Below are 9,799 nucleotides of genomic sequence, written 5' to 3'. Positions count from 1 at the left end.
AGGTATTCTTTTAATTTGTGTTTAATGTATCAGATACCATTTTAAATAGATGTCTCTAAACATTTCTCTATAAAAACTTTATCTTGTCAAATATATGCTTTATCAATACATGATGGGGATTTTTCAGGAACAATTTCCCTGAGGTTGTTGAGATGTTACTGTACAGTAAAATTTTAGTAGTATGATTCCTTTTTGGCAGAGTAGTTACATTTTAAATTATTTTTATTTAACTGGTTATATATTTTTCTATTACAAGCATTACCTGCTGTGGTAGTTAGATTCAGTTGTCAACTTGGCCAGGTGAAGGCACCTAGTTCTGTTGCTGTGGACATCAGCCAATGGTGCGTGAACCTCATCTGTTGCTCATTACATCTGCAGTCGGCTAGGAGGCATGCCTGCTGCAATGAATGACGTTTGACTTGATTGGCTGGTGCTTAAATGAGAGAGCACAAGGTAGCACAGCCTAAGCAGTTCGGCATTCCTCATCTCAGCACTCGCACCTCAGCCCAGGCTTTTGGAGGTACAGAAAGAAATCACCCCAGGGAAAGTTGTTGGAACCAGAAGCCTGGAGAGAAGGCCAGCAGAGATCACCCTGTGCCTTCCCACGTAAGAGAGAACCTCAGTTGAAAGTTAGCTGCCTTTCCTCTGAAGAACTAATGAAATACATCCCCTTTTATTAAAAGCCAATCCATCTCTGGTGTTGCACTCCAGCAGCTAGCAGACTAGAACACCTGACTTTTTGATAAACTTTAATATGTAGTAAAATAGTTCAGCAAATCGTTTAAATACTTCCCCAAGTTCTGCACATTGTTTTCTAGAACCACAAGTAATAAGTCTATACCTTCTACCCCACAGTCTTATTTATTTAAATCATTAAAATCAGCAATCATGGCATTCCTATGCCTATCTTCTCTAGTCTAAATATCCTCAAATCTTTTCCATCATCACATGTACTGCATTTATCAGCCATGCTTGATTGTAAGAAACACCTGGGAGAATATATCAAAAGGTAGATTCCTGGACTTTGATTTTTATGAAGAATTATAATACCTAGGAGAGGCCTTGGCAATCTGTCAAACTTAACAAACTAATTTGAGAGTACTACTTTACACAATGCTTCAGTTCCCCAACCAATACCTTCCTAACCTGCTACAGCCTGCAACTACAGCCTTTGGTCTCATAGTTACCAAGTTATTGGGAATACAGGAAACAATAGTGGGGCATTCTTATCAAATGATGAGATAAGTTGAGAGAGTTGTGGGAGAAAAGACAGCTACCATCAAATTGGTGGTGTCCCAAACCTGTAGCAATTTGGAAATATGGGCTGTATAACAGGGTCGGGTTGGGGAGGAGCTAAAAGCCATTTTCATTGCCAAGGTCACTTTCCTACTTATATTCCTGCCTTCAATTTGCTCTGGCCCCTGACAGGGCCTATAAGCCTTCCTTCCCCAAATCTCATGTACTTTGCCCTTCATTCTATGCTTACTGATTTTTTAACCTGAGCATGATAATCTGGCTCTGTTTTATGATTTTCCTTCTTTTGTTTTGTATGCTGCATGGTGGGGGTCACATTTTACTCTTTTTTCCATGTGACTGTCCCATTATTGCAGTGCCATTTGTTGAATTTTTTTTTTTTTTTTTTTTTTTTTTGTCAGGGAAAGTGCACGGGCCAGGAATTGATTCATTTTCTTTTTTAAATGAAACATTTGACTGTCAAAGTCTGTATTTTAAAGTCAATATGCAGCTGAAACTTTTAACAGTGTATTGACTCAGGTACCAAACCCCCTAGATGATCTGGTTCTTCTAGTTGATCAGGTCCACTGAATTCCCGAGTAGACACACAGCTTCAGTTTAAAAGGGTTTCATTTAAGTTAATTAGTTACATACTAGATAGATACAGCTTACATTTAATTGTGTTTATTTAGAGGAAACAAGACAGGGAGATGATAATTATTGATGAAATACCTAGATTATGCACCCAAATCCCAATAATAGCTAGAGGTAATAGCACTGAAAAATAAATTCTCCTTTAGTGATATGTATTTCAAGTATAACACACTAATATGTTTACAGAATGGAAACTAAATGTTCCATACTTTCTAACTAAGAAAGTACTGAATTTCTTTAGATGAACAAAAATTAAAAATATTTTATATGCGATATATTTAGTTTATCATATAACAGAGAAGAAAGACTATATTTGATTTTAGAGTGATAAAAACAAATGCAGTTTGACATAGGAACAAATCTCACACTCATTAACTACATAGAGATTAACATTATAGGCTGTTTAGACATATAGTATAATGGATGTTAGATTCAGATTCCAGCTTTGCTATATACTCGCTATTTGCTCTTGGGAAAAACATAGCTTAACTTTCCCAAGCCTGAGGACTGAGTGGAATACAGACAGGAAGGACTTGGCCCACATAAGTATTGTCATGATTACCATTTCCGGTATTGTTATAATAACCCAGTTTGCATTTAACATCTATGTGCATGTTATTACTTAAGTTCTACATATGAAAGCATAATCTATAATTCATAAGAATATAATTCAGTGCTCCCTAATAGGGGAAAATAATTGTCCATCTCCTAAAATGAGAGTAATAATTAAGGGAAATAGGCACTCAAAATGTATATTTATTTTTTTTCTCTTTAGTCCGACCTAACAATCCATGAATGCAATTTGTTCAGTAGCTTCTGTTAAAAAAAATAGCATTTAATACTCAGATGCAAAATAAATTAGGCCAGATCTCCTCTCCTCTTTTAAGTTTCTCTTAAGGCTTCTATCCAATATCATTTAGAGATTTCCCCAGGGTTGAAAGAATCCTTTTGAAATCAATAGTAGAACCTGCCAACTCTAATGAATCCTTTACGTACGTTCTGACACATTATCCATAATGATGAGTGTGTTTGGTCTTCGGAGTTAGCTGCCTGATTTTGAATCCTTGGGTGAGTATTTTCTTAGAACATGAGAACAATTAACTTTACACATAGCTTCCATGTCACTATATACCCTCAGCCATTTTTCCCAAGATTGTCAAAATTTAAGAAACCAAGAGTCAGCAGCCCCAGAGATGAGAACTTATGCAGGATCAATGTGGATCATATCTTAACTTTATCCAGGCCCCGATAACCAATCTCTTGCCGGTAATCAAATCAATGCTTTGCATCTTAGCATCACCACTGAAAATAATAGACAATGAGCACAGAGATGGTTAATAGCTGTATCCTACTATCTTACAAATATTCATCATAGGCTTAAATATGTTCCATGACTATTCTATACAAAACTGAACAAGTTCCACAAGTTCTTTATTCTCATGGAGCTTTTCTACTTCTAATAGTTTGGAGAAGCAAAGAGAGAGGGGCAAATGAACCTCAAACTGAGAATAGGATACTAGAGACAAGGTTTAAATTTTATAAAACCAGCAGTTTCTCATTCAAGATGGGGAGTCCTGATTGCAGATATTCCTCTTTCAGCAAGGCCACCATTTTTAGCCTATATAATATATTAAATATATTATTGTCTTTTAGTAATACTTTATAAAAATTAGGTGAAACAGGAAAAAATGTTGAATGTATAAAACAGTAATGTATATGAGACAAAAAATGGAATCATTAAATATATTAACAGCATCAAATCTTTGTCATCACTTTGATGTGCATTGAACAAAATTAGCTGACTATGTCCAAAGGAAAAGAAATTATCAAAACTTAAAAATGAAAATGTATCACCCAGGATTTGAACAGCCTTTCATAGTAATGGAAATATTGGAAAAAGCTTTAAAATTATGAAATTTTTAAGAAAACTTAATTCAAAAAGAAAATGAGATTACACAAGCCCATGGAGCATACCATTTGGGAAATGAGAAATTTATTTCTGATTCCTTTATAAATAGAAGAAATCTTTTGTTCAAATTTATTTTAACAAATTCGACATACTATTGATGTAAAACTATCAAATTCAGCCTTGCAATCTTATTAATTGCACTCCACAATAACTTGCAAAAATCTTCATTATCAAATTCTTTTTCTTTTTTTCTTTAACTTTTTATTTTGAAATGAATTCAAATCACAGGACAGTTGGAAAGAACTCTAATATACCCCAATTTTCCCAGAATCCCAGATCTACCAATTTCAACATTTTGCTACCTTTCCCATATCATTCTATCTATATACATATGTACGTATCTATATCTATCTACTTTTTGGAACATTTGAGAACACGTCGCACACATCATTCTCTTTGAACACATAGTACTTTTTGTTATACTTCTTCTGAAAAGGTTATTCACTTATGTAATCACCTTAAGTGCTTTTATCAAGTTCAAGAAACATAAAGTTGATTTAAAGCTCACATTCTATATTCCAATTTTCTCTTTTGTCCCAGTAACATCCTTTTGCGACCTTTCTCCTCCATTCTTAGGTCCCATCCAGTATTGTATATTGTATTTGTCATTATCTCTTTCAGTAATGGGTGCATGCATCTTGTCTTGGGCATGTGCATATGTTCCTAGGAATTCCCCTATTTGTGCAGCTATGACTGTCCCCCTTTTCCTAGGAAATGTTTACAACATAATCCTAGGCGCTGCATTTTATCTACTACAGCCAGCAATCCCTTGTTGCAGGCAGCATGACTTGACTGCTTCCTGGCAGAGTTCTGTAACAGAACTTGGTGAGCCACTTTCTAAACACACACAGAGCAAGTTCTAGGACAGTGAGGCTTTCGGATCACTGCCAAACAGAGTCAGCCAGACAAGCCTGCTGGCTCAGGTACAAGAGGGTTCCCCTGGCCTCTCCAGATCCAAGGCCAGGGATCCACACTGTGACAGTCAGGCCAGAGAGTGGTTGAGGAGAAGCCAGTGAGGGTGCCACAGGATCCTATCACTTTTAAGTGGCATTTTTCTTGATTTACCACTTGTCCTGTTATTAGAGTCCCTGAACTGTTTTCTTGAGCTTTTACAAAATTGTTTCGGCAAGTTCTTGGTGGTTTTTCAAAGCTTCTGTAGAGAGACAGAGCCCTGAAGAATCTCACTCTGCCATTGTCGTCAGGCCTGGAAGTTCCTTCTTGATGGTCATTTCAAGTTATTTTCTCTCAAATAAGTGTTACTTCAGGTGGTCTAAGATGTAGACATTAAGGTCTGTGGAGCCGTACTAAAGCAAAATGAATTTGGACAGAGGGCAAAAGCGAAGCTTCTCTTTTGCATCAAAAGAAATCCTGCAAAGAGAAAGAAAATGACTCCTCAACATCCTATCTTAAACTATGATTTTTATTTTTCATGTGTAACTCATGAACACTGACCGTTTGCTGGGTTGCAGATCTGACCAGTATGCTAAGCTTTGTCTCCATTGGGTATTGAAAAATAAAAGCAATCATTGGACATATGATAGCTTATTATTTATTTGTATCAGCCTGAGGTTCTTTACATTGACTCTGATATTATAAAGCAAATGTCACAGCAATAACAATTTCTCCCTTAATATCTCAGCTCTTTGGGTATTTTATTTCTTATACCCTCTTGGAGACTTTAGTTTCTTTAGGTAATAAAGATTCATTGCACTCTGTGATATGTGTGTGTGTTTTCTCTCTAACAAGCTAGTATCCTAAGTTTTCCAAAGCTAAAATATCAGTGCTAGTATGGTCCTTGTGAATTACAAGAAACAGCTTTGTTTTTGTTTGTGTGTTTTTGTTTTAAAATTTTCGTTTATGTTAAGTAACCTATAACCCCATGCTCAGGTCAGTCTTTAAACAAATCTATTTCGGTTTGATGTTTTTCTGGATAATTTTCTTTGCCAAAGATAACTAAATTATGTTTGTTTCTCTTTTATCTTCTTTGGGAAAGTAACATAACCTGAGGGTGGAGATATGAGCAAAAGATGTTATGAACTTTGTCTAGATCACCACTGATTTTATTCTTTAGTAAATTGCTAGAAATATTTGGACTTATTACTAATGAGTTATATATTGATCACTTTACATGAAAGGTATGTTTTGTTGTTTTGCTAGGATGATGTTGTGGTCTCAAAGCCTGTTGCTAAGAATTGACAGTTTCTGCTTCTGTCTTCTGCTTATAAAAATATAATCAAGTGTGTTCATTTGTGTGTATGTGTGCATGTGTTTCATTTTTTTGGGGGGGTGGGTGCACAGGCCGGTACTCAAACCCGGGTCTCCCGCATGCAAGGCAAGCATTCCACCACTGAACGAACCCACCCGGGCACCCACATGTGTTTAATTTTAAAGAGGAGGAAAGATGTGGTAAAAAGGATGGATTCTAACCCTTTATAAATAAATACCATATAGAGAGAGAATGAAAAAAACTGACAATAATCTTCACAAAGATTCACTGCCATTTTATTACATTTTGAAATGTTCTTCAAAGTTAGAAGACCAAGTAATGATTAGGATGTCGTTTCTTGCTCATTTAATTTAAATCTTGAAACTTCATTCCCTGTTTGTGGCTATATGTTTCTTCTAGGATCACCTTTCGGGAAAATCCTAATCGACAAATCCCAATATGTCTAGGGACACCCAAAGACGTTTAATGTGCTCTTTACACTGTCACCTGGCACCTTATGCTCCAACCTTCTACTTAGCTCAGCCTGAGACCATGGCCAGGTCTTTCGTCACTGAAATGACAGCTTATCTTTTGGTAGCTAAACCATCCCTCTTCTATGCTTACCCTTGTATTTCGAGGATTGGGAGCCTAGTAATTCTATTTCCCAGAATTCCTGACAGCGACGTTCCAGATCAGATTTCCCCAATGAGAAATATTCATAAGAGTCTGCAAGGTGGAAAAAAATAGTAAATGCCACTGTTTTTCAAGGCAACAACGGGCAGAGGGGCTTTGCAAATCGTAGACAGGTTTTCCCAGTACATTGCAATTTCCTGAATCAACTTTCTCTTGGCTTTTGTTCTAGCCTAATCCCTCTCTCTTTAATGTTTTCCTGTATAAAATACTTAGAAGTCATTGAGTAGTTTCTGTTTGCCAGATGCCACAAATGTTCCCGGGGAGGCACATTTTGCCATTTATACTGATTTAATTATTTTAACAATTGACATTCACCTTATCTTGGTACATTGCAACAGATTCTGAAGAAACATTAAAAACTCAATATGGAAATCAGGAGTGTATAATTTAGTCCATAAATAGCTTCTCTCAGCTGAATTTATAACTAATGATTTATGACCAGTGATAATCACTTTAATTTGCTTTTATCTAAACACAACATAAATATTACTAAAGTGTGTCTATAGCTTGCTTAGTGTTCATACAAAGCATTCTTTTGTTGTTGTTCAAACTTTTTTTTTTCAATTTGTAAAAAAGAAGAAGAAATTGAAGAAATAATTAATATTTATTGTCGGGCATCTCCATATGTCACAGGCGCCTATATATATATATATATTTTTTTTTTTTCCTGCTGCCTTCAGGCTTTCTCTTGAGACTAGAGCTGAGCTCCTTTTACATTTTTTTTTAATTAGAGAAATTGTAAATTTTAGAAAAATCACATAAAGAGTACAGCAATTCTGTATATCCCTTCTTCAATTGTTAACACTTTGCATTAGTATGGTACCAATGCCACAATTGATGAAAAAATATTAGAATATTAACTATAGTTCATAGTTTACTTTAGAATGTACTTTTTCCAATATACCACCCTCCTATTAATACCTTGCGTTAGTGTGGTACACTTATAATAATTTACGAAAGGACATTTTTATAATTTCCCTTTTACCACATTCACATATATAATTCAATGCTACTTTACATGCAGAATGTTGTACTACCATTAATACCATTCATTTCCAAACTTACAATCAGTCCAAACAGAAATTCCATACAAACAAAGCATTAACTCCTCATTCCCTGCCCCAATATAAGCCTTGATAACCTAGATTCTAGATTCTAATTCTATAAATTTGCTTATTTCATATCAATGATATCATGCAATATTTGTCTTTTTGTGTCTGGCTTATTTCACTCAATATAATGTCCTCACGGTTCATCAACGTTATTGCATGAACCAGAATGTCATTCCTTTTTAATGCTGAATAACATTCTTACGTATGTTTATACCACATTTTGCTTATTTATTCATCAGTTGATGGACATTTGGGTTGCTTTCATCTTTTGACAATTGTGAATAATGCGTTACGAACATCAACATGCAAATACCTGTTCAAGTCCTACTTTCAAATCTTTTGGATATATATACCTAGTAGAGGGATTGCCTGGGGATATGGTAATTCTATACTTAGCTTTCTGAGGAACTGTCAAACTGTCCTCCATAGCAACTGCACAATTTTGCATTCCCACAAGCAATGAATGAGTGTTTCTATCACTGCATCCTCTGCTGCACTTGCAATTATCTGCTTTTTAATTAATAGTAGCCATTCTAGTAAGTGTAAAATGGAACCTCATTGTGGTTTTGATATGCATTTCCCTAATTGCTAATTACTGGCCTTTGATGCACAAAAATTCTAAATTTTGATGAGGTCCCATTTACCTGTTTTTTCTTTTGTTGTTTATGCTTTCATTGTAAATTCTAAGAAAACATTACCTAACACAAGATCCTGGAGATGCGTCCCTATATTTTCTTCTAAGGGTTTTATAGTTTTGGTTCTTATATTTAGATCTTTGATCAATTTTGAGTTAATTTTTATATATGGTGTGAGATAAGAGTCCTCTTTCATTATTTTGCATGTGAATATCCAGTCTACCCAGCACCATTTGTTGGAGAAACTAGTCTTTCCCAATTGAGTGGACTTGACAGCCTTGCCAAAATTCAACTGACTATAGATGTGAGGGTCCATTTCTAAACGCTCATTTCATTTCCATTGTCCAGTATATCTACCCTCAAGTGTTTTATGCCTGTCTGAAATATCTCAGGTCCATCTGGAATTACCTCCTGTTCATTTTCAGAGAGATGTTATAAGAGATTTAAAAGATACTTTTCACCTGGCAGCTGACACTCAAGAATTGCTGTGGAGAACATGATCGTTTCTCTGACTGGGTCAGGTACATGAAACTCATGGGTGATGTTGAAAATTTCTAACTGGCCTTGGCTGTGACATAGTGCTTTAGAATCTGCCAGTTGAGCAACCCTGTAGCTTCCTTTCTGAAGACAACTTTTGAAACTATCTTCTTACTGGTCAACTACTTTTTTGATTTAATGATAGGTTAGAAGATTGTGGGATTCCTAAGGACAAAATCCTGCTAAAGCCTCACCTCAATGGAAGATAAATAATTAGTTTGCAATTTTGTTTTTAAGTCAAGCTAGGGTCAAAGAAGCTCTGTAGCAAGTTGTGGATGCATTTAAATGAGTTGTTCATAAATAAATATTGAACAATAGCAATAGTAGTATATTCTTGGTCTGCTTTTTAACTCATTTCCTTCTCAGCCATCTGATCAGTCTATTTTAGGTGGATGGATAATGTCAGAAGATTTCTCTGGGACTATTGGCATATTACTTTACCTTCCTTAGATTCAGTTCCTTTTCCTGTGGGTTGAAGTATTAGAATTTATGATGTCTAAGTTTCTTCCACTTATAAAACTGCTGTAGCATTATGATTATACAGCTGAAAAAATTAAATCATTACATGCCTTCATATTTGGACTAGCTATAAAGATGTAGGAAATTCAGCCCTGCTTGTTTATTTATTTGTTTGTTTCCCTGTGTGGTCATAATGCTTTACATATAGTAGGAACACAATGGCTCTATTTCTGAAATTGAACTGAATTTCATTTTCTTGGAAAGTAATTTTAATTTGAAATCCATTGCATTCAATGTAGAC

The sequence above is a fragment of the Tamandua tetradactyla genome, chromosome 17 (genome assembly GCF_023851605.1).
Source record: "Tamandua tetradactyla isolate mTamTet1 chromosome 17, mTamTet1.pri, whole genome shotgun sequence".
NCBI lineage: Eukaryota > Metazoa > Chordata > Mammalia > Pilosa > Myrmecophagidae > Tamandua > Tamandua tetradactyla.
Note: the sequence above shows the minus strand (reverse complement) of the source record.